The sequence below is a fragment of the Lolium rigidum genome, chromosome 1 (genome assembly GCF_022539505.1).
Source record: "Lolium rigidum isolate FL_2022 chromosome 1, APGP_CSIRO_Lrig_0.1, whole genome shotgun sequence".
NCBI lineage: Eukaryota > Viridiplantae > Streptophyta > Magnoliopsida > Poales > Poaceae > Lolium > Lolium rigidum.
Window position 1 is genome coordinate 72,185,597 of NC_061508.1, and position 26,091 is coordinate 72,211,687.

At 41.8% G+C, this 26,091-nt stretch overlaps 1 long non-coding RNA gene across 2 annotated transcripts; it reads right to left on the minus strand.

The window, feature by feature from the left end:
* Positions 1 to 21,273: 21,273 nt before the first annotated feature.
* Positions 21,274 to 22,959, minus strand: LOC124675575. 2 transcript variants are annotated; one of them, XR_006993321.1, is made up of 3 exons: positions 22,747 to 22,959; positions 22,524 to 22,654; positions 21,274 to 21,518 (listed from the first exon to the last, which is right to left on the minus strand). It is a non-coding gene; the product is annotated as an uncharacterized LOC124675575 (long non-coding RNA). The 2 variants fall into 2 exon arrangements; XR_006993319.1 differs by having other exon boundaries at positions 22,524 to 22,959.
* Positions 22,960 to 26,091: the final 3,132 nt, after the last annotated feature.

Sequence of the window (26,091 nt, forward strand, 5' to 3'; positions counted from 1 at the left end):
AAATTATGTTCCATTTTTTTTGTGAAAAGTGATATGAACCCGGCCTCTGCATCGAATGATGCATATGGCCTTTATTGTATGATTGTGTTATCCAATGGTTATTACTTATATCACATGGATCACATATTCACATAGGGCAGAGACATGTATATACCATCTAAAAAAAAGCTAATAACATGAAATGGTTCGCAAGTAGGCACAAAAGCGGTGTTTAAGAGACATTCCTTTTCCATTTCTAAATCTTCTATAAAGTGAATTGGAATTTCCAAATATCTTAAATGGAGTGATCCAAATTCGCAACCCAGAAATTATTTTAATTGATACTACCTTCGTTCAGATGAATAAGGGTTATATTATTTCTGAAAAATCAAATCATGTAAAATTTGACTATCTTTTTTTAAAAAATCATTAATATGCAAAATACAAAATTAATATCATTAGATACATCATGATATATGTATTCATGTGATATGTGTAGAGTATCATATTTATTGAAGATTTTTCTAAAGATATGGTCAAACTTTACTTGGATTGACTTTTTGGAAGAAAAAAATACAAGCCTTATTCATTGGAACAGGGAGTGTATTCCATTTTTTTTTACTTTTCCAAAATTGATTAGTTCACTCTTTTGAAAATATGTCGCCAAAGTCATGGAACTTCACACTTGTTGATCACAGACGATAGTTCGCAACTTTTAGGAGCTGAAGATAAAACGTATTATTGTGAGATTAAGAGGCTGCAGGTGAGATATTACACCCAGGAAAATACTCTTTGTTACTAGGAAACAAATGTATAGAGGATTTGGGGAAACGAACAATGGAACTCTTGAATGTTCTGAACGCACGCTTTGAAGAAAAATACCTGGATCTTCCTATACCAGACAGACATATGAAAAATGGAAAGTTCTTCTCGATAAAAAATAAATATAAAAATACAATGTCAGATTTGTCGGATAAATAACTTCCAGTTGCGGCGAAGGAGGTGCAAGCTTTATCCACTTATCCAATGAGTGTTTTTAAATTCTAAAACGGTCTATGTGAAGATCTAATGCAGCTAACTAGACAATTGTGGTGGGGTGATGAGCACAACCGGAGACACGTTCATTGGAGTAGCTGGGACAATCTCACAAAAAGCAAGTCCCACTGAGGTATGGGTTTTAGAGACCTAAAATAATTCAACTACTTAGGTATGGGTTTTAGAGACCTAACATAATCTAACCAAGTTTTACTAGAAATACCATATTGGCGATTGATCACTTTCCCGAAAAGTTTATGTGCAAGACTAAAAAAAATCTTCACCGGTTTGCAGGATATTGCATATGGACTTGAACTTCTAAAGAAGGGATTATTATATGGAAGTGAAGTGAGGATTTGGCAAGTCAGCTAGGTCCGAAGAGGGGATTGCAAAATAACCAAAAACCTAACTAAATCTATATTGAGAAGGGTCAAATATATCATTGACCATGATCGGATGGAATGGAAAGAAGCATTGTAAGAAAAATATCCATGCCTAATGATGTTGCCTAAGTACTAAAAATCAGATTACCTGAATCTAAGAACGGGGATTTTGTATCTTAGCATTTTGAAGCAAATTGTAGCAGAATCCCTCCCTAACACATGTACGACCGATCATATTTGTGACACAGATGAAGAAAACGGGTATGAAACAGTTATAGAGTGCACCAGAGCTCGTGTGTTGAGTCAAGAACTGAGAAAGGCATCGCAGATGCCCCAAGATCATGCTCTAAGATACACTGGTAGGGACTGGCTGCTTGTTCTACTAGATAGTTTAGATGATGAATATGAGGGCTAAAGTTATGTTTCTATGGTGGAGAGCTTGGCACCATCGAAACAATTGTACTTTTAGCAAAGGGGATGCTTGTGTGGCACATTCAGCTAGAGTCATAGGACACTTAAGTAATTAGAATGTCATACAAAACTACTATGACACCCTGAAGCTGATCAAGAATCTACTTGTGGATAATGATAGGAAAGGAAAAAAAGCCCATAACCAACATGATACAAGAAGTAGAATCACAAAAACCAAAGACCCAACCTGTTTGTTGGATGAAGCCTGCAAGAAGGATGGATCATGGTTAACGTGGATGCCACTATACTATCAAATCAGAACATGGGGTCATGGGGAGAGGTGATCAAAAATCATGATGGTGGGACAGTTACTTCAACATTGGGTAAGATCGAATACTGAAAGCTACCAAAATGGTTGAAGCATTTGCGGTCTACGAGGAACGAAACTTACACTCAAAGTTGGCTGTAACAATACGCTACTTGAAATAGATTGCTTGTCTCTTCTAAAAAAAATCTTTGATCCAGAATGAGAAGACCGGTCGCCTTTCTGGATCACCGGTAAAGATTTCAATCGACTAGTATGAATATTTTTGGTAAAGAGGCGTGTTCCCTTGCCATGTTTCTTCCCAAAACCGAATTTCCTCACCATTACTACGGTGAAAGAGCCTTATTTAAAAAGAACTCATCTTTTATCTTTATAAGAACTTTCCAAAAAGAGGAGTCTTAAGGCTTTGACTTTATTTGAGACAAACTATATAGAGGAAGTGAGCATAGCTCAACTGGTTGGGAGAAAGTGGGTGTACAAACCTAGCAACTGAGTTCAAATCGTCGTGGACGCGAATTTAGGTTTCTATTTATACTTGAGGCCCAGGCTGAACCTGGTACTCATGCAATTTATCTTGAGGACTATGCTTTAATCTTACCAAGATTAAAAATCTTAGTACTCATGCTTAATGGTTGTGCATCCCTAGTTGTTGCAGAGGCCGGCAAGTGAAATTCTCCCCATTTAAAAGGGAAGTGAGCCTAGCTCAACTAGTTAGGGGGGTGGATGTACAAACCCAGCACCTGAGTTCAAATCCTCACGTACGCTAATTTAGGTTCGTATATATATTTGATGCCCAGGTTAGACCTGGTACTCATGCAATTTATCTTGAGGACTATGATTTAATCTTTTACCAAGATTAAAAATCATAGTACTCATGCCTATGACTGTGTGCATCCCTAGTTGGAAGTGAAATTCTCCCCATTTGAAAAGAGACCCCCGTACCGCCGTGGGTCGCTCTCTAGGGCGACTCCGAGGGTGGTCTCGCTGCGCCGCCACCAAGTCCCCCGCCGCGCCTGATGAACGCAGATTGCACACCGTTGGGAAACCACAAGAGGAAGGTATGATGAGCACAATAGCAAGTTTTCCCTCAGTAAGAAACCAAGGTTTAATCGACCAGTAGGAGAAAGACGTGACTTCTGAAGGTGTTGCTAGCTGACTTGTGGCAGGGCGCACTACCAGCGTCAGCAACAACGTGAAACCTGCGCACAACACAACCAAAATATTTTGCCCCAACTTACAGTGAGGTTGTCAATCTCACCGGTTTTGCTGAACACAAAGGATTAAATGTATAGTGTTGAAAGAGATTTTTTTTGTAGTGAAATTAAAGAGAATAGTTCTTGGAGTAAGTAAACATAACAGGATGATTTTATCAGTGTAAAAGAAAGGACTGGGGTCCACAGTTCACTAGAGGTGTCTCTCCATAAAGATAAATAACATGCTGAGTGAACAAACTACAGCTGGGCAATTGACAGAATAAAGACCATACATGACAAGATGATTACTATGAGTTTCGTTTGGGCATTACAACATAATACATAGACCGTAATCCAACTGCATCTATGACTAATAATCCACCTTCAGGTTATCGTCCGAACCCCTTCCAGTATTAAGTTGCAAGCAACAGATTATCGCATTAAGCAATGTGTGTAAAGTAAGCGATAGAATTATCCTTAGACAAAACATTGTTGTTTTCTCCCTAGTAGCAACAACACATCTACAATCTTAGAAGTTATTGTCACTCTTCCATAAAACTAGAGGCATGAACCCACTATCGAGCATAAATATTTGCTCTTGGAGTCATAAGCATTTACTTGGCCAGAGTATCTACTAGCAATGGAGAGCATGCATGATCACAAATAACATATGACAAGTATATAATCGATCTCAACATAGTATTCAATATTCATCGGATTCCAGCAAACACAACATGTAGCATTACATAAAGATAATCTTGATCATGATAGGCAGCTCACAAGATCTAAATATGATGCACAAATTGGACAAGACAACCATCTAGCTACTGATATGGACCCGTAGTCTAGGGATGATCTGCTCACGCATCACTTCGGAGGCGGGCATGGCGATGTAGAGGCCTCCGGTGATGATGTAACAACCCAAAAATTTCAAAACAAACAAAATGAATTTCCCTAGTTCCAAATTTTGGAACCAACAAAAACTTTTATTAAAATAAGATTGATACATATAGATCTTGTTTAAATCTTGTGTTTTGCCATGAGGAGTGTTATTATGCTTATGTGCTAAACCCTAAAACCCTAAGGTGATCAAGTGAAGGTCACCCACCCAATAAAATAAAAGAGAAAGAAATCAAATAAGAAAAAGGCATATGTGCCTATGGCTATTTTTATAAAACTTTACCCTAAGCTTTTCTACTTTGCTTAGAGGTTTGGAAAACCTTCACACACCTTACCTAGTACCTATCAAACCAAATCCAAGTGGTTTCCAAAGAAAATAAAAAGAAACTAAAAATGCCATAGAGGCATATGAGAATAAAATAGCAATTTGGGAAATAAAGAATATTGACCCTAGTACTTGTTGTGAATGGTTGGATCACTTCCATATGCCATTTCAACACTCAACAACATCAAAGGGGGTCAAGCCAAGACAAATCAAAAATCAAATACAACATATGCATAGAGGCATATGTGGCACATAGCCATTTCCCCAATTCTTGACCTATGCACTTTAAACCTTGACCAAATGGTGTGAAACCATCTCTCAACCTAATATAATACTAAATTGACCCTAACCCATGCCCAAGTGAAGCAAGAGGAACAATTAACAAGAATAAGAAAATTTGACATGTCACCTCTTATGTGTTATGGCCATTTTTGCAAATCTTTGAACAAGACCATTTGAAATGGTTTCAATGGTTTTAAAATGTTTCTAAACTAATAAGAATCACATTAGAGTCAACAAAAGTCAAATTAAATGGAGAGAAATTAAATAGGGAGAAAATCCCAATTTCACTCACATACACATTATGCCAAATTACAAATCTTCACTCTAGGCCATAATTGCTTGCTCTCTTGCTTGTAGAATACCTAAATATGATAAACTAACACCATTGCATCAATGAAACCAGAATCAAACCAAAGGAAAACTCAAAATCTTCACACATAGGATAATGGTCATATGTCACCAAAATATTTTCTTCACTACTTTACCCCCTGGTTTTTACTTTTCTTCAAACCAAACTTGGTCAACTATTGCCATGTCATCCAAGACCTTGTCAAGGTGAACCACTTTCATGTTGACCACACATGCTAGCTTTGACCAGGTTGACCAGAATAGAAGAGACAAGAGGAGACTTTGAACTAAAGAGAAGATTCACCCACTTTTTGAAACTTTGCAAAACAACACCAAATTGACCACCACCACCACCATTCTACCTCTATGATTATATGAATGAGATCCACCAAAGGAATTTCCAAATTTTGAAAACTTTTCTCTTGCGGCCATTTTTACAAACACCTTGTGGGCAGAACTGAAAATGATGCCCATGCTGGATTTTTGCTTGGACCAAGTCCAACCCTGGCCACCCCTGCAGCCCTGGAGCATCACCTCACCCTCCTGCACCATTTCCATCACCTGCAAACACTGGAGCTCGCTCACCTTTGACCAAAAGCTTCCATGCCGACCATGGCATGACACCACCATGCCACCCCTCTCTCTGGTCACTTCCGCCCTGCAGCACCATGTCACCTACAGTCCCCTGGACCCTAGAAACCTGCTAGACATGACCATGAGACCAGACAAGCAAGGGGATGACCACAACACTCATGCCATGCCCATGGTCACCAACCCGTGGCCACCCATGTCTCTCTTCGTGCACACTGCATCCCGTCGCGTCCCACTGCGCCACTAGCTTCCCCTCACTCCCACGCACCTCCTAGACATGACCGTTCGGCCCAGAACGCCCTGTAGCCACGCCGTCGACGACATGGCCACCATGCCGGCCATGCCGCGCCTCCCTCCCCTGGAGCCTATATAAACCCCGCCCCTCGACCTGGACATCACCACACAACCCAGCAGCATCCCCTTCTTCCCCCTAGCGCCTCCCTCTCGCCCTCCTCGCAGCTCACCGGCGTCAACAAGCTCACCGGCGGCATCCCTCAAAACCGCCCAGAATTTCATCACCATAGCCCCCGACACCTACAGCAAAGTTGTAGCCCTTGGAAATATCTTTCCAACGCAACAAACCACGCCTCAATCCGAGCTCCGAGGTAAAAGTTAGAGCCCCCGCAAGTTAGCAGCGTCGGGAGGAAGACGATCCGCGCGTCCCGCGGAACCCGACGTGCATGTGCCATGCACGCCAGGCCCGGGCAGCAGCTGGGCCGGCCCAACTTCTTCCCGCCCTCAGTTTGAATTGAATTTCCGTTTTATCTTTTTCCTTTCTTTTGCATACTGATGCAGTGCTAGAAATTGAATAGCTTTAAATCTACAAATCCAAATCTGGTGATTCAAAATGCTATAGAAAGATTATAAAATTATCTAGCTAACCTCACTGGATTCAACCTCATATGTGGTGTAGATTTTGAATAGCAAAAATAACAAAACAGAGACTTTTCAGTATTCAAATAAATCTTAAAAATCAACAAATTTGAATTTTGAAGTGAATCCAATTGCAATAATTCACATTTAACAAACTATAATTTATTATGTAAAAATATGATATATGTTCTGTATATGATCATGGGCTAGAAGCAAAATATTGGCAATGTAGTCAATACTAGCCCATTTAAAACTATATCCAAATTTTAGAATTTAAATCTATGAGGTGTAGCACCTAATTTAAATCCTTTCTCAAGTGATATGAAGTAATGTGTTGACCTTTAAATGCTTAGGCTCATACTTGCTCACTTGTAGAATTTAAATCAACATAGTATTTAAATTGCAAAGGTTATTTAAAACACATGAGATGATGAATCTCATTTAAATCACTTTTCTCAAATATTAAGGGTGAAGTGTTGACCTTGGTCAACATGTGATCACCCCTGGTTATTTGAAAAGATTAAATCTTAAGAAGAATTCAATGAGAGGAAATTATTCCTCCAAACCAAAGAGAAACCCTAACTTCAATGTTCAATAAGAGGAAATTATTCTCCTATTATTAAATAAGGAAACCCTAGCTTAATGTGTGAATAAATGTTAAGTAGTGATGCTAGATCCTTTGTGTGAGCCAATAAGGCTAATTAAGTTTACTTAAGTGTTGTTTGGTGATTGTATCCTCGTATTCGTTTTTAGACGCTAGTACCGGAGACTATCAAGAGGAGGAGGTATTCTACCAAGAGGAAGGAGAAGAGAACTTTGATCACCACACCAACCAAGGCAAGCTAATATTCTTGCAAAGTGCAAAGCTCTACTAGAGCAAGGCACACTCACCAATTTACTTTAGGCTTCATGATCCCATCCCAAGTTTTATTCTTACAAGCTTTTACTTTGATTATTATAACTTGCTTTTATAGTTAACTTTGGTCTAGAGATAGAATACTACAAGAGTATCAAATTTAGCCTAGAGCAATGAAAGCTAGATAGCACCCCTCATGATTAGTTGCTAGTGCTAACAAATAAAATTGACTACTCTAGATGGGAACTTGTGAAATGAAATGACTTTGAAAACCTTGGAATGATGAGTCATTCTATTGAAAGATTTTGAAGGTGAATGTGACTTGTGAATGACATGGTGAACTTTACAAAAGCTGATGGTTGGGTTCGGATGCGATACCATTCCAATTTTGCAAGTACCCCCACAATACCCGACATGGGTAAGGGCTTAACTAGAAATTTATGTGCTTTAGTATGGGTTCCCTCTAAACAAGCGTCATCGGGGTTATGCCGAGGGCTGCCTCTACCAAAGAAATGATGTGATATGACGTGAATGAGGTGAATTGTCCGGCCCAAGCCCTGTGCAGTTCCCGGGTTAACAGGTTGGTTTTCACCGGGAGGCCAAGCTCATGGGGAGAGGTGTCCGTACTAGAGTATATAAGTGAAAGGTTATGGTTGGTAGTCCACATACGGAGTATGATAAATCGAGGCCGATTAACCTCGACGGATTATTGCAAATATTGTGGCACAAGTGTACGACCTCTGCAGAGTGTAGAACTATTCGAATAGCCGTGTCCACGGTTACGGACGATTGGAAAGGCCATACTTGTTCCGTCATCGGACCATTTTCAAAAATGTGACATGTGAAGGGTGACTTGTGATTTGAACTTGAAATGGTGACTTTGACTTGAATCACAACGAGTTGTGGGAATGACACTAATGTTCCCACTTGAGTTAGTTAGCAAATGAAGAGGCTTTTTACTAAATGCTTATGAAATAAAATTGGCTTTATGCAAATAAACTTAGAGCTTAGCACCCCCTTACTATAGTTGATAGTGCTTACATTAGTATTAGTTTGCGAGTACTTTGAAGTACTCATGGCTTTGTCCCTGGCTATTCAAATGGCCAGACTATGAAGGAGAACAACGATACGAGGAAGATGGACATCGGGACGTCTACGACAACTAGGATCACTCCGACGTCAACGGTTACTGTGGAATAGATGGACCGCAACCGTTACTTCGCTTCCGCTATGTGTTTTGTAATAGGATCTCTAGATCCACTATGATGTATTAAGACCTGGATCATGTGATCCTTCTATGTAAGACAATTATGTGATGTAATGAATGATGTGTTGTGATATCAATCTATTATGTCTCGCAAAAACAATATTCCTGGGATTGCGATGAATGGCATAATAGGCATCCGGACTTAAAAATCCGGGTGTTGACAAGTTGGTATCGAGCCATTGTTGACCTTAGGAGACCCTAGTTAGAATGGACGTCTCGAAAAATTTAGTTTCAAAAACAAATGAAGTAGATATTTATGAAAACTTATTCTCACTCTTATCCTTGAGATCTTTTCCAAAATAAGAGATCCATACTCCACTTTTCCTTATAATCCTACATAAAATTTTGCACACTTGATCACTTCTCTAACTTAGTCATCTTAAATTTCTCACAGATGGAATACCAATGGGAATGCTATCAGCTTGGTCACGGAGGAGAAGCGAAGTTCGAAAAGGATTTGAAGCAACTAGTGGAATATCTAGGACACCCGTACCACGAGTTCTTCGGAACGTCCTTCAATAATCAGTTGGGAGGATCACCCCGGTGGGAAGTTTCTGCTGATCTAGGAAGAAAGCTTGGAGCCCCGGTATGGGAAACCATATGGTTTTCTGTAACGGGAAACACCTGGAAGGAAGGACTAGTCAAAGCTATGCTAGAAGCAATCACCCGTCTGTGTGGACAAAATGAGAACCAGATCCGGAACACTCGTTTCATCTACTACCCAAGACATGACTCCATGGGAAGATCGATGACCATGCCACCACACACGGAGATGAACCCCTATGTAGCACACCAGGACTTCAGGCAGTACAAAACTCGCAGGGATTTGGACAACGCCCTCGCCCTTCGCCAAGCACCTCACCCGTGAAGAAGAAGAATCCCCCCTGAAGAGTAGTATTATTAAAGCACTATCGTAGGTGTGAGTTGTATCGGTCCCATTGTATCGTAGAACGAATGAATGGTTCTTAAAACCAACGGTGTGTTAGATTTGTAAGGTGTGATGCTTGGTATGAATGAAAAAGTGTTGTTGGTTTTTACCCCCTCAACACTACTCATGTTTTGAAACTTTGTGAACTTTAACTCAAACAAACCATAGAAATTTCCCTCTTATCTTATCAATTACTCCAATCCTCAGATGGCCCCACCAACCCGCAGCGCCACCCAAGATGCAATGATGCAAATACTGCAGATGATGATGGAAGACCGCGAAGCCGAGAGAGCTGAACGGCAAGCCAACATTGATGCACTCTGCAGCGAGATAGCTCGGAACAATCGGGGCCATGGAAACCACGATCACCCTGGATCCAAGGCTGAAGAATTTCCAAAACACTAATCCCCCAATGTTTAGCAAGACTGAAGAGCCCCTAGACGCAGATGACTGGCTCCAAACAATGGAGAACAACTTAGAAGTTGCGGGAGTAGAAGCCGCAGAGAAAGTACTGTTTGCCACCCACTATCTGTCAGGACCTGCTAGAGCCTGGTGGACAAGTGCCCGCGCAATGAATGCGGGACAAATGATGACCTGGGAAGACTTCAAACTCAAGTTCAGCAAATACCATGTGCCCCAAGGACTAATCAAGAAAATGAGAGACGAGTTCCGTGAACTCAAACAAGGAAGGATGTCCGTGGTGGAATACCGCGACAGGTTTCTTACTCTGTCAAGGTACGCCCCGGATGAGACAGACACCAACGAGAAGAGGAAGGAGAGATTTCTGAACGGACTACACGACGAGATGCAGACTGTGTTAGTGAACATTCCGTTCGCTGACCTGGAAGCCCTGGTAGACTCAGCCATACAGATGGAAGGAAAGCTGCATCAAGCCAACGAGAACCGCAAGAGAAGAATGATGAACCAGAGTGGACCCCACCATACCCAGAAGCACCGCAACAACTCAACTGGAGGATTCACCCCAAGACACAACAAGCCCCCTGCTCAGAATTATCGCCCCAACTACTCCAACAACAACGGAGGACCCCCAAAGCCCGGTGGCAACCACAACAACCACAGCAAAAACAACAACAGCAACCCCAACAACACCAACAACCACCCCAATGGTAACAATAACAACCCCAATAATGCCCCAAAGACTGGAAGCAACACTGTTCCCATCAACCCCAAAGACAAGTCCACAGTCAACTGCTACGAATGTGGAGTTGTGGGTCACTACTCCAATGAGTGCCCCAAGAAGCTTGCCAAGATTGCCGCCAATACCGCAGCACCTGCTCAGCAACAGCGCCGCTTCGCAGGAAGAAGGAACCAGAACAACAACAACGGCCGTTTCTACCACATGACTGCCAATGAAGCCCAGGAAGCCCCTCAGGCCATGCCAAGTATGTTCCCCTGTTAACATCTCTGCTCAATCTTTCTTAGGAACCTAACTTTTCTTAAAATCTCGTGACGAGATTTGTTTAAGGGGGAAGGGTTTGTAACAACCCAAAAATTTCAAAACAAACAAAATGAATTTCCCTAGTTCCAAATTTTGGAACCAACAAAAACTTTTATTAAAATAAGATTGATACATATAGATCTTGTTTAAATCTTGTGTTTTGCCATGAGGAGTGTTATTATGCTTATGTGCTAAACCCTAAAACCCTAAGGTGATCAAGTGAAGGTCACCCACCCAATAAAATAAAAGAGAAAGAAATCAAATAAGAAAAAGGCATATGTGCCTATGGCTATTTTTATAAAACTTTACCCTAAGCTTTTCTACTTTGCTTAGAGGTTTGGAAAACCTTCACACACCTTACCTAGTACCTATCAAACCAAATCCAAGTGGTTTCCAAAGAAAATAAAAAGAAACTAAAAATGCCATAGAGGCATATGAGAATAAAATAGCAATTTGGGAAATAAAGAATATTGACCCTAGTACTTGTTGTGAATGGTTGGATCACTTCCATATGCCATTTCAACACTCAACAACATCAAAGGGGGTCAAGCCAAGACAAATCAAAAATCAAATACAACATATGCATAGAGGCATATGTGGCACATAGCCATTTCCCCAATTCTTGACCTATGCACTTTAAACCTTGACCAAATGGTGTGAAACCATCTCTCAACCTAATATAATACTAAATTGACCCTAACCCATGCCCAAGTGAAGCAAGAGGAACAATTAACAAGAATAAGAAAATTTGACATGTCACCTCTTATGTGTTATGGCCATTTTTGCAAATCTTTGAACAAGACCATTTGAAATGGTTTCAATGGTTTTAAAATGTTTCTAAACTAATAAGAATCACATTAGAGTCAACAAAAGTCAAATTAAATGGAGAGAAATTAAATAGGGAGAAAATCCCAATTTCACTCACATACACATTATGCCAAATTACAAATCTTCACTCTAGGCCATAATTGCTTGCTCTCTTGCTTGTAGAATACCTAAATATGATAAACTAACACAATTGCATCAATGAAACCAGAATCAAACCAAAGGAAAACTCAAAATCTTCACACATAGGATAATGGTCATATGTCACCAAAATATTTTCTTCACTACTTTACCCCCTGGTTTTTACTTTTCTTCAAACCAAACTTGGTCAACTATTGCCATGTCATCCAAGACCTTGTCAAGGTGAACCACTTTCATGTTGACCACACATGCTAGCTTTGACCAGGTTGACCAGAATAGAAGAGACAAGAGGAGACTTTGAACTAAAGAGAAGATTCACCCACTTTTTGAAACTTTGCAAAACAACACCAAATTGACCACCACCACCACCATTCTACCTCTATGATTATATGAATGAGATCCACCAAAGGAATTTCCAAATTTTGAAAACTTTTCTCTTGCGGCCATTTTTACAAACACCTTGTGGGCAGAACTGAAAATGATGCCCATGCTGGATTTTTGCTTGGACCAAGTCCAACCCTGGCCACCCCTGCAGCCCTGGAGCATCACCTCACCCTCCTGCACCATTTCCATCACCTGCAAACACTGGAGCTCGCTCACCTTTGACCAAAAGCTTCCATGCCGACCATGGCATGACACCACCATGCCACCCCTCTCTCTGGTCACTTCCGCCCTGCAGCACCATGTCACCTACAGTCCCCTGGACCCTAGAAACCTGCTAGACATGACCATGAGACCAGACAAGCAAGGGGATGACCACAACACTCATGCCATGCCCATGGTCACCAACCCGTGGCCACCCATGTCTCTCTTCGTGCACACTGCATCCCGTCGCGTCCCACTGCGCCACTAGCTTCCCCTCACTCCCACGCACCTCCTAGACATGACCGTTCGGCCCAGAACGCCCTGTAGCCACGCCGTCGACGACATGGCCACCATGCCGGCCATGCCGCGCCTCCCTCCCCTGGAGCCTATATAAACCCCGCCCCTCGACCTGGACATCACCACACAACCCAGCAGCATCCCCTTCTTCCCCCTAGCGCCTCCCTCTCGCCCTCCTCGCAGCTCACCGGCGTCAACAAGCTCACCGGCGGCATCCCTCAAAACCGCCCAGAATTTCATCACCATAGCCCCCGACACCTACAGCAAAGTTGTAGCCCTTGGAAATATCTTTCCAACGCAACAAACCACGCCTCAATCCGAGCTCCGAGGTAAAAGTTAGAGCCCCCGCAAGTTAGCAGCGTCGGGAGGAAGACGATCCGCGCGTCCCGCGGAACCCGACGTGCATGTGCCATGCACGCCAGGCCCGGGCAGCAGCTGGGCCGGCCCAACTTCTTCCCGCCCTCAGTTTGAATTGAATTTCCGTTTTATCTTTTTCCTTTCTTTTTGCATACTGATGCAGTGCTAGAAATTGAATAGCTTTAAATCTACAAATCCAAATCTGGTGATTCAAAATGCTATAGAAAGCTTATAAAATTATCTAGCTAACCTCACTGGATTCAACCTCATATGTGGTGTAGATTTTGAATAGCAAAAATAACAAAACAGAGACTTTTCAGTATTTAAATAAATCTTAAAAATCAACAAATTTGAATTTTGAAGTGAATCCAATTGCAATAATTCACATTTAACAAACTATAATTTATTATGTAAAAATATGATATATGTTCTGTATATGATCATGGGCTAGAAGCAAAATATTGGCAATGTAGTCAATACTAGCCCATTTAAAACTATATCCAAATTTTAGAATTTAAATCTATGAGGTGTAGCACCTAATTTAAATCCTTTCTCAAGTGATATGAAGTAATGTGTTGACCTTTAAATGCTTAGGCTCATACTTGCTCACTTGTAGAATTTAAATCAACATAGTATTTAAATTGCAAAGGTTATTTAAAACACATGAGATGATGAATCTCATTTAAATCACTTTTCTCAAATACTAAGGGTGAAGTGTTGACCTTGGTCAACATGTGATCACCCCTGGTTATTTGAAAAGATTAAATCTTAAGAAGAATTCAATGAGAGGAAATTATTCCTCCAAACCAAAGAGAAACCCTAACTTCAATGTTCAATAAGAGGAAATTATTCTCCTATTATTAAATAAGGAAACCCTAGCTTAATGTGTGAATAAATGTTAAGTAGTGATGCTAGATCCTTTGTGTGAGCCAATAAGGCTAATTAAGTTTACTTAAGTGTTGTTTGGTGATTGTATCCTCGTATTCGTTTTTAGACGCTAGTACCGGAGACTATCAAGAGGAGGAGGTATTCTACCAAGAGGAAGGAGAAGAGAACTTTGATCACCACACCAACCAAGGCAAGCTAATATTCTTGCAAAGTGCAAAGCTCTACTAGAGCAAGGCACACTCACCAATTTACTTTAGGCTTCATGATCCCATCCCAAGTTTTATTCTTACAAGCTTTTACTTTGATTATTATAACTTGCTTTTATAGTTAACTTTGGTCTAGAGATAGAATACTACAAGAGTATCAAATTTAGCCTAGAGCAATGAAAGCTAGATAGCACCCCTCATGATTAGTTGCTAGTGCTAACAAATAAAATTGACTACTCTAGATGGGAACTTGTGAAATGAAATGACTTTGAAAACCTTGGAATGATGAGTCATTCTATTGAAAGATTTTGAAGGTGAATGTGACTTGTGAATGACATGGTGAACTTTACAAAACCTGATGGTTGGGTTCGGATGCGATACCATTCCAATTTTGCAAGTACCCCCACAATACCCGACATGGGTAAGGGCTTAACTAGAAATTTATGTGCTTTAGTATGGGTTCCCTCTAAACAAGCGTCATCGGGGTTATGCCGAGGGCTGCCTCTACCAAAGAAATGATGTGATATGACGTGAATGAGGTGAATTGTCCGGCCCAAGCCTCGTGCGGTTCCCGGGTTAACGAGGTTGGTTTTCACCGGGAGGCCAAGCTCATGGGGAGAGGTGCCTGTACTAGAGTATATAAGTGAAAGGTTATGGTTGGTAGTCCGCATACGGAGTATGATAAATCAGGGCCGATTAACCCCGACGGATTATTGCAAATATTGTGGCACAAGTGTACGACCTCTGCAGAGTGTAGAACTATTCGAATAGCCGTGTCCACGGTTACGGACGATTGGAAAGGCCATACTTGTTCCGTCATCGGACCATTTTCAAAAATGTGACATGTGAAGGGTGACTTGTGATTTGAACTTGAAATGGTGACTTTGACTTGAATCACAACAGAGTTGTGGGAATGACACTAATGTTCCCACTTGAGTTAGTTAGCAAATGAAGAGGCTTTTTACTAAATGCTTATGAAATAAAATTGGCTTTATGCAAATAAACTTAGAGCTTAGCACCCCCTTACTATAGTTGATAGTGCTTACATTAGTATTAGTTTGCGAGTACTTTGAAGTACTCATGGCTTTGTCCCTGGCTATTCAAATGGCCGGACTATGAAGGAGAACAGACGATGCGAGGAAGATGGACATCAGGACGTCTACGACAACTAGGATCACTCCTGACGTCAACAGTTGCCTGTGGAATAGATGGACCGCAACCGTTACTTCGCTTCCGCTATGTGTTTTGTAATAGGATCTCTAGATCCACTATGATGTATTAAGACTGGATCATGTGATCCTTCTATGTAAGACAATTATGTGATGTAATGAATGATGTGTTGTGATATCAATCTATTATGTCTCGCAAAAACAATATTCCTGGGATTGCGATGAATGGCATAATAGGCATCTGGACTTAAAAATCCGGGTGTTGACAGATGATCTCCCTCTCCGGCAGGATGCCGGGAAGAGCTTCGGAACCCTCCCGAGCTAGGGTCGGCGATGGCGGCCGCGACGGAACTTTTCGTAGATGGAGGCTCGGTTATTTATGCTTTCCCGAGATCGTGAATAAATAGGCGGAAGGGTGAGGTCGGTGGACGCCAGGAGGGCCCAAACCACCTTTGGCGAGGCCAGGACCTGGGCCGCCATGGGTCGATGTGGCCGCCCTGTGGCGCCTCTTCGTCTCTCCTCTAGACTTCGTCTTCATTACGATAAAATAAGATCTTCGACTTTTATTTCGTCCAATTTCGAGAATATTTCCTGTACAACTTTTTTGAAATACAAAACAGCAGAAAACAGGGAACTTGCACTATGGCATCTTGTCAATAGGTTAGTGCCGAAAAATGTATAAAAGTGCAACGAAGTGTAAACAAAACATATATAAATTGGTGTAAAACAAGCATCGAGCATCAAAAATTATAGATACGTTTGCAACGTATCAGCATCCCCAAGCTTAACTCCTGCTCGTCCTCAAGTAGGTAAGTGATAACAAAAATAAGTTTTGATCCAGTTATTGTAAAAGTATTGTGAGCTGGGACCAAAGTACTCTAAACATAGGCATGATAGATATAATTCTAACAATAGAACTTAGCAACTATGTTACAACATGACAACTAACTCAAACAAAGGATCATGAATAATTGTGCATTGAAAGCAACTGTTTATTTATGAGCATAGGAAAAACATAGCAAAGTGGTACTCAGCTTGTCCTTTGCGAAGTAGCAAAAAAGAAATGCCAGGACACCTTTAGAATTCAAAGGGTGACTAGATACAAGTAATTTGAGAACAAGCAATATCATAATCATGAATCAATCAATACTAAATTTTGGGACTATGCACATTATACTCGGAATGACAACTATGCTCTCTTAATTGGTGCATAAAGCAAGAAGATGAAGACTCAACATAAAAGTACAAGAAAGGTCCTTCGTAGAAGGAAACAAGGTTAACACGTTTTATAAATCTTCCAAAAAGTATGGTACTCATTAGTTTTGAGCTCTCATTACCACTATCATAAGCATCTTCATTGGTTAAAGTTAATGTGAGGGAAATATGAGTTATATGCTTGACAAATCACAAGTTGAAAATCACATGCCCCTTGAATACGAGTACCTAAACCTCATGCTACTCAACTTAGGTACCAAATAAGTTCTTGTCATTGTAAGCATACATGTATCATTGAGAACGCCAACGGGGTACCTCCTGCCCCATGATGTAGGAGCATTACCATAGCAAAATGACAAGACAAACAGACAATGAGCATCGCAGCAATCCTTTTATTTACTATGGGCATAGCTTTTTTATTGAAGATTCTTCACAGAATGCTCACTATGGTTCGCTCTAAATTTTCACCATGAATGATGCATGGCTTAAGTTGGCCGCCCAGACGTTTCTCTAACACATATACAAACTCCATGGACTTACAAGTTTCCATTTTATTTCACACCGCTAGGCATCCATAAACAAAAGAACATGATATCAACTAAATTGGAATAAGTGTAATGTTGAAAGCGTGCCCCATGAAATCATGGTTGTGCTAACTCCCAACCCGTAATTTGCAAGCATATAATCTTCATAAAATGGTCACAATGGTTTAGGTTTATTAAGTGCAAGAGAGTAAATGTGCCATCAAGTTTGTGAGAGCTTTACTAACTAATTTTCTCATGACATAATTTAATTTGGAAGATAGATAAAAACATGATGAATATACTGGAATAGCAATGATGCTAGTAGGTAGATATGGTGGACACAATTGGCAACTTTGGTTTTTGGTGGTTGGATGCACGAGTAGAGATCATACTCAGTACAGACGAAGACTAGCAAAAGACAGGGAGCGAAAGTTCCCAAAGATTTAAAGACTCATAACTATCCTTAGGCATAAGACATAACTTAGACATAATATCGCAACGAGTATAAAGAATCACCATTTATATAAACTTTTACTGAAGGGAGACAACCTGAGGATTCAGAATTTACGGAAACATGATCATAATTTTCTCGAAGCAAACTATAACATTCTTTAAGCAAGTTGTACTTGTCTCAAGAGTATTTAATCTAGCATAAATGCTCACAAGGGATGAATCAAAATTACTTGGTGAGTTATATGTTGCAATCAACTTTTTTATGGCATTAAAAGCTTGATCTCCATCACAATGAAGGAAATTTCCTCCTACTACAGTGTCCAAAGCATATCTATAACAAAGAACAAGACCAAAGTAAAAGCTACTAAGAACTAGGCCTAGAGTCATTTTTGGTTCACTTTTATCATAAGAATTATTAATCCCAGACCAAGCTTGTTTGAAACTCTCCTCACTCCCTTGTTTGAAAGTGAAAATCTAGTAACAGGACTAGACATATAAACAACTTAAAATAGGAACTAATTTTTTTGTGTTTTCGATATAATGAAGCAAACAAGATAAAGTAAAATAAACTAAGCAAAACTATAACAAAGTAAAGATATTGGAGATGAGAGACTCCCCTTGCAGAAATCCTCTTTCTCCCAGGCCACGACGCCAGAAAAGTATCTTGATGAGCACAGATTGCACACCATTGGGGAATCCCAAGAGTAAGGTATGATGAGCACAATAGCAAGTTTCCCCTCAGTAAGAAACCAAGGTTTAATCGACCAGTAGGAGAAAAGCGTGACGTCTGAAGGTGTTGTTAGCTGACTTGTGGCAGGACGCACTACCGGCGTCAGCAATAACGTGGAACCTGCACACAACACAATCAAAATACTTTGCCCCAACTTGCAGTGAGGTTGTCAATCTCACCGGTTTTGCTGAACACAAAGGATTAAATGTATAGCGTGGAAAAAGATGTTTGTTTGCAGTGGAATTAAAGAGAACAATACTTGCAGTAAGTAAATAGAACAGGATGATTTTATCACGGTAAAAGAAAGAACCGGTGTCCACAGTTCACTAGAGGTGTCTCTCCATAAATATAAATAACATGTTGGGTGAACAAATTACAGCTGGGTAATTGACAGAATAAAGACCATACATGACAATGTGATTACTATGAGATTCGTTTGGGCATTACAACATAATACATAGACCGTAATCCAACTGCGTCTATGACTAATAATCCACCTTCAGGTTATCGTCCGAACCCCTTTCAGTATTAAGTTGCAACCAACAGATTGTCGGTAAAGTAAACAATAGAATTATCCTTAGACAAAACATTGTTGTTTTCCCCTAGTAGCAACAACACATCTACAATCTTAGAAGTTATTGTCACTCTTCCAGAAAATTAGAGGCATGAATCCACTATCGAGCATAAATACTCCCTCTTGGAGTCACAAGCATTTACTTGGCTAGAGTATCTACTAGAAACGGAGAGCATGCAAGATCACAAATAACATATGACAAGTATATAATCGATCTCAACATAGTATTCAATATTCATCGGATCCCGGGAAACACAACATGTAGCATTACATAAAGATGATCTTGATCATGATAGGCAGCTCACAAGATCTAAACATGAGGCACAAATTGGAGAAGTCAACCATCTAGCTACTGCTATGGACCCGTAGTCTAGGGATGAACTACTCACGCATCACTTCGGAGGCGGGCATGGAGATGTAGAGACCTCCGGTGATGATCTCCCTCTCTGGCAGGGTGCCGGAAGAGCTTCAGAACCCTTCCGAGCTAGGGTCGGCAATGGCGGCCACGACAGAACTTTTCGTGGATGGAGGCTCAGGTATTTAGGTTTTTCCCAAGATCGTGAATAAATAGGCGGAATGGAGAGGTCGGTGGACGCCAGGGGGCCCACACTACCCCTTGGCGCGGCTAGGACCTGGGCCGTGCCATGGGTCGGTGTGGCCGCCCTGTGGTGCATCTTCATCTCTCCTCCGTACTTCGTCTTCGTTACGATAAAATAAGATCTTCGGCTTTTGTTTCGTCCAATTCCGAGAATATTTCCTGTACAACTTTTCTGAAATACAAAACAGCAGAAAACAGGGAACTGTCACTGTGGCATATTGTCAATAGGTTAGTGCCGGAAAATGTATAAAAGTGCAACGAAGTGTAAACAAAACATAATCAGCGACCTCCTCTCGCCGCCGGTGCCGTCGGCCCTCGCCATGGTGGCGGCGGACCCAACCACCGAAGGTGGTTCGGGTGGAGGTCGCCCGGGATCCTCCCCATGGCCACTAGGGCGTGTCTGGTCGGGTCATCATTGTGAAACGTCCAGGGCGGCGCCCTTGGTCGGGGTGGAGGCGGATATCTCTTCCCGGCAGCGCCATGGATGGAGTGAAGATGCTGGGCCAGCGGGTGGTGGTGGTGGTGATCCTAGATCTCGATATGGATGTCTCCCAGGCTACCCCTCCCCCCGATCTCGATCTTTGGTGCGTGTTGGGCCGGTTCCGGTGGAGGATCGACCCTGCACTGTCGTCTCCTTCCCCCTGATGGCCTTGCCCTTTGGGTCGCTGGTAGGGTTTGGAGCGGCAGCTTGCAGGTTTCCGGCAGGTCGCGTGGGGGCTGCCCGATCGACATGAATATAGGTGGTGGTCCTCGGATCTCTCTCTCGCCAAGACGAAGATCTTCCTTATGCATATCCGTCTGGATTTGGCTGGATGTTGAGTTCCGGAAGGCTCCGCTAGCAAATGTAACAGTGCTCGTGTCTGGAGTTTGCTGGTTTTGGAGGTATTCGGTCGTGTGCAACCATGCTTTTATTCTGACCGTTTGGTTCTGGAGGGAGCGACGTGAAGCTCTATTTTGTGTTGTCAGTAGATGACATTCTGGTCCATGGTGTATCAGAGACAGAGAATTTCTTGAAGGCCGGATCAGAGGACTAGCAGTGAAGGATCGAATCGTGGTGTTGTTGAGGGATTTGCTTGGTATTCTTAACAACAGTATGCAAGTGGGAGAAGTAGCACATGTGAAGTTCAAGGTCTTACCTTTCAGGGTGAAAATCCAAGGTCTGGCCTTAATTAGTTGTGTCTGACAATGGTCTTGTTGAAAGCATTGTTTTAACACTACTGCAGAAATCCTTATCAGTGACAGGCACATTTTACTCATCAGTGACAGGCAATACGCCTGTCACTAGGGTACTGCCTGTCACTAGTGATGTGAAGAATGCCTGTCACTGGTAGGTTAACTAGTGACAGGCATAAAAAATGCATGTCACTAGCGTGATGAAAGGCTGCATCCATTCTGGGTTCACTAGTGACTACTCCATTATCATGCCTGTCACTGATATGAATTTTGTTATTTAAAAAAAATTACATTGTTGACGAATCTATCATGCCTGAATTTTGATGTTTTTAAAAAAATTAATTACATTCTCGACGAATATGCACTAACAAGTAGGTAGAATATAGCATTTCACATGCGCAATCTCACATTGAATTCAAGAAAAGCACAATACAAAGCGTATTATAGGAAACATACGATCAGTTACACAAATTTTAAAACTAAGCGGTAAAAACTCTAGGGTAACTAGAGGCGAACCAAAAGAAACCAAAAACCAGCCACTTCGACATCTTCTACTCGGCGAACCAAAAGACACTAACATGCCTGTATCACCTCCAACGTGAGCACCATAAGTCCCAGCCTTGCCTTCCTGGAAAAAAAGGAGAGTAGTCAAATTCGAAATCAATATTTTTCAAACGCAAGAGAAAGATATAAACCAGCATTGGACTTGCAAACAGATCACCAATAGTAAAACCAGCAAGCAAAACATTAGCAGCAAGTAGCGGTAGTGTTGTAGTACTCAAAACCAATGCAGTTGATGCTCACCTCATTTTCGAAATTAGAGTGCAATATATTTCTGTATAAATTCTCATATAGTAGTAGACGGCAGTAGATCCTACAACTGTAAGGTTTTCAACGGCAACTTTGCATGGGTTGAACCAAAGCACACTATACCAAAGAGCAGGCAAAACAAAGTTACCCAAGTGTCAACATATTACTCTATAAATTTACATTAGAAATATTTACTATAGCTCTCTAAATTAACCTACGGGAACAAGAAGAAGCATGGCAGAACAGTAAGTCACTCAGCTAGAACCAACAATAGACGACATAGTTCATAAAATTTAAGCCATTAGACGATTTACTCCAGCCTAACCTGGTTAAGAAATACACCGGAAGCATAAGGAGCATAATTGAACTAGCATCCAATGTCAGATTATATTGCCGTAATGAACATTAATTCAACTAGATGATACCATACGCGTTGCAGCGGGCATTTATATTATTGTATACACTGTATAATTGGATGTATCCATTCATATGAAATAAAAAGTTATGCGGTGTAGATCTCGACAGCCTTCAAATATGTATCATCTGGCATTCAGATACTTTCATCTATAAAGTTGCAGATTGTTTATCCTACACGCCCGAAGGCGACACCACTTCTCAATGTTTAGATAGACCACATGACTCTGAAGACCAAACGTTCCTAGATGCAGAGGAGCGAGACACAACCACACAGACTTCAGTATGCTACGAAGAGGAGTGCAACGAAATAGCAACATATGATAAAATCAACATTAAATCATGGAGATCATCTTTAGTCATATATTTGTACAGAAATCCTGTACAGAATGGGTAGTTTCAGATTTACCTATTTAAGAAGTCGTCATCTTCCATTTGCATGCACTGTGCCTTTTCAAATTGCGTTCAGAAACTGAAATAGCAACATACTGATGGCATATACCAATGGATTTTCCAGGACTGGAGATACTCCAGTTACACCTGCAGCAAGCAAGTGTATTATTCCAAGCTCTATTTGCCTCTATCCGCATGCTCACCAAAGTATACAAAGGTCAAAGTTGGAGCATAATCACCTAGTCAAACAGCCTCAAAAGATGGACAAACTTGATTAATTTTTTTTGGCCTGCAGATATGTATGTAACAATACAAGGGTTATCAGTTTAACACCTACAACTGTTGAATCACCATAAGTCCATAACTCATAAAACCGAACTGGTTTGTAAATCAAGATGTAAACAACTTAAAATATGTGATTTTGAGAGGAGAACTACTTTAATTAGCAAATTGAAAGTTTCACAATTGACTGTTCCAATCGATCAACTTGGAACCTGTAGCCTTGATCTACTGGATCGATTCCTTGCTTATCTAAGACACGGCCATTTGCTTTATTTCATCCCTTGCTGTGCATTTCCCCTGTTCGGGCCTGCCTGCCAGCGGGCCAGCGATGGTGATACCAATGTTCAATTCCAAAAGATAGGCATTGGTCTCCAATTAGACTGCAAATTAGGAAGCATATATTGTGCCAAAATGAGAAACGCATATTCAGGTACCTTCAGGTGTAGTTCGGCTTCGAGGAGCAGGGATGCAAGGAGGCATCCTTGTGTCGGGCGGCGGCGTGGCGGATGCAGGGCCGCGCCTGGGATTCGGCCAAGTTCGCGTCCGGGGAGAGAGTCCTGGCATCGGGCGGCGGCGCTGAGGTCTAGCGGCATTGGGGGGCAGGGTGGTTGGGGGATCTGGCGGCGTTGGAGGGAGCAGGGCGGCGGGCGGTTTGGGATTAGGAACTCTGGTTCGGATTTTGACCGGCGAGTCGCCCACTCCCCCCGCACACTTTTCTCCTTCAATTCACCGCGGATTTTTTTGCGGAGATTCACCACCGAATTTAATTACTACTACCTCTGGTCCGATTAAATCGACGCAAGAGCTGCAAAGATCACGTGTATTTATACGTTGTACGCTCGTCGATTAAAACGGACCGGAGGAGTATATGCCATGGCAAATACAGCGTCCGACTCTACGTCTTCTGCGACCTGTAGTCCGGCGGGACTCCGGTGTGGATACGAGGCCGCCACGATTCGCAGACGTTTTCGGCCGGACGCGCGACACTCCGGGACGGATACGAGGCGATCGCGGCAGTTTTTGACCGGAACCGCGCGGGGCGTTGTTCGCGGAGGCTCCGCAGCTGCCTCCCGATATATTGATCGGCCGGACTGTTGCTGTGTGGGCGTGTGTGGCTGGACCAGGTAACAAGCGCGGGAAAGGCCGACCCATGGAGATGGCGTGCTGGAAAGATCTCCCAAGGGCTCGTTTGGTTATAAGGGGCCCAAAACCTAGGGAACTACTTCCCCCACGTTAATTTCCCCCACGGAGGATACGCGCGGGAAATACCGGCCCATGCCTAATGACAGGCGCTTTTACTACCTTTCACTAGCTACTTTTCCCTCCCGGCCAGCCTCTGAAAAAATAACCAGTGACATCCATTTTTACGCGCCTGTCACTAGTATTTTTTACTAGTGACAGGCTTATACATGCCTGTCGCTGATTATGGTTACTAGTGACAGACATAATTTTGCCTGTCACTAACCACCTGGCGGCTATAAGCTTTTCTGCAGTAGTGTAAGAGCGGAGACTAGCTCTAGGGTGAAAACCTAAGAACTTTTGATCGGGCAACAACGACGCTTGTGCACTGTTCCCTTCTTGAAGGCGTCGCTTGTGAAGAGCCTGTATTTTCGGTGTGGTGGTTGTACAGTTGTTGCTAGGACTGGAGTACCATAGCGTGACTTCTTTTTCTTAGTTTTTTGTTTCTTTTTTTGGTTGTGTGCATCCGTACTACCATTAGGGTACTGCGTTGTTGCAGATGCTGGATGTATTTAGTATCTATCGATATTAATATATATTCCTTTTATCGAAAAATATATTGTTTATTTAAGAGGCTCTTTCACCATAGCTCATGGCGAGGGAACTCAGTTCTCGGAACATACCTGGGTAGGGAAGACGCCTCTTTCCCAACAATATCCATCTTTATTTAATATAGTTCAACGAAAACAAGTTTTGCTGGCTAATGTTATGTCTCGAGTGCCATTAAATATGGGTTTTATGCAAGATCTAGCGGATAACGAAGGAGATGGATGCCGTTTGATGGATGTCCACTTATCTATGCAACCCGATGTATTTGTTTGGAAGTGTACAACATCGGGTCTTCTACTGTCAAATTCACTATATCGAGATTAAATGAATGATCATACAAAGTTTCTTCGTACATAAAATTTGGTAAATAAAAATACCACAAAAGATAGAATCTTTATGTGGTTCTTGCATAGTAAAGTATTAGTCACAAAAGATAAATTGGTAAAAGAAATTGAAAAATGAGTAAAGAAATATTATTTCTGTAATGAAGGTGAATCAATACAACATTAGTTCATATCACGTCCTTTTGCAAGTAATGTAACAAATTTATTTGAAAATTGGTTAGCCCAGGCCATATGGAACATTCAGAATGATTATATCTTGAACAATGCACAATCATCCTCTTTCATGTACGTAATTTCATAGCAAACTTATTGGATTCGTATGTGATCCTTCCTACAACTAATGGAGCGTGTTGGGCCAGTTTCGGTGGAGGATTGACCCTGCACTATCGTCTCCTTTCCCCTGCTGTCCTTGGCCTCGTTGGTAGGGTTTGGAGCGATGGCTTGCAGGTTTCCGGCGTGTCGCGTCGGGTTGCTCGATCGGCATGAATAAATGTGGTGGTCCTCGAATCTATCTCGTGCCAAGACGAAGATCTTCCTTATGCATGTCCGTCTGGATTTGGCTGGATGTTGAGTTCCGGAAGGCTCTAGTAAATGTAACAGTGCTCGTGCCTAGAGTTTGCTGGTTGGGAGGTATTCGGCCGTGCCCACCCATTTTTTTATTCTGACCGTTTGGTTCTGGAGGGAGCGTTATGTGTTGCCAGCAGATGACATTCTGGTCCATGGTATATCAGAGACGGAGAATTTCTTAAAGGCTTGATTGGAGGACTACCAGCGGAGGATCGAGTCATGGTGTTGTTGAGGTATTTGCTTGGTATTCTGAGTCTCGTAACAACAGTATGCAAGTGGGGGCAGCAACACAGGTGAAGAAGTTTAGAGTCTTACCTTTCAGGGTGAAAATCCAAGGTCTAGTCTTAATTAGTTGAGTTTGGCAATGGCCTTGTTGAAGGCATTGTTTTGAGAGCGGCGACCATCTCCAGGGTGAAAATCTAAGATCTTTTGATTTGGCGACGACGATGCTCGTGCACTGTTCCCTTTTTGAACGCGTCACTTTTGGAGAGACTGGATTTCAGGTGTTGTCTTGGTGGTGGTTGTACTGTTGTTGCTAGGACTAGAGTACTGTAGCGGGACTTCTTTTTCTTAGTTTTTTTTTGAATGTGTGCATCTGTACTA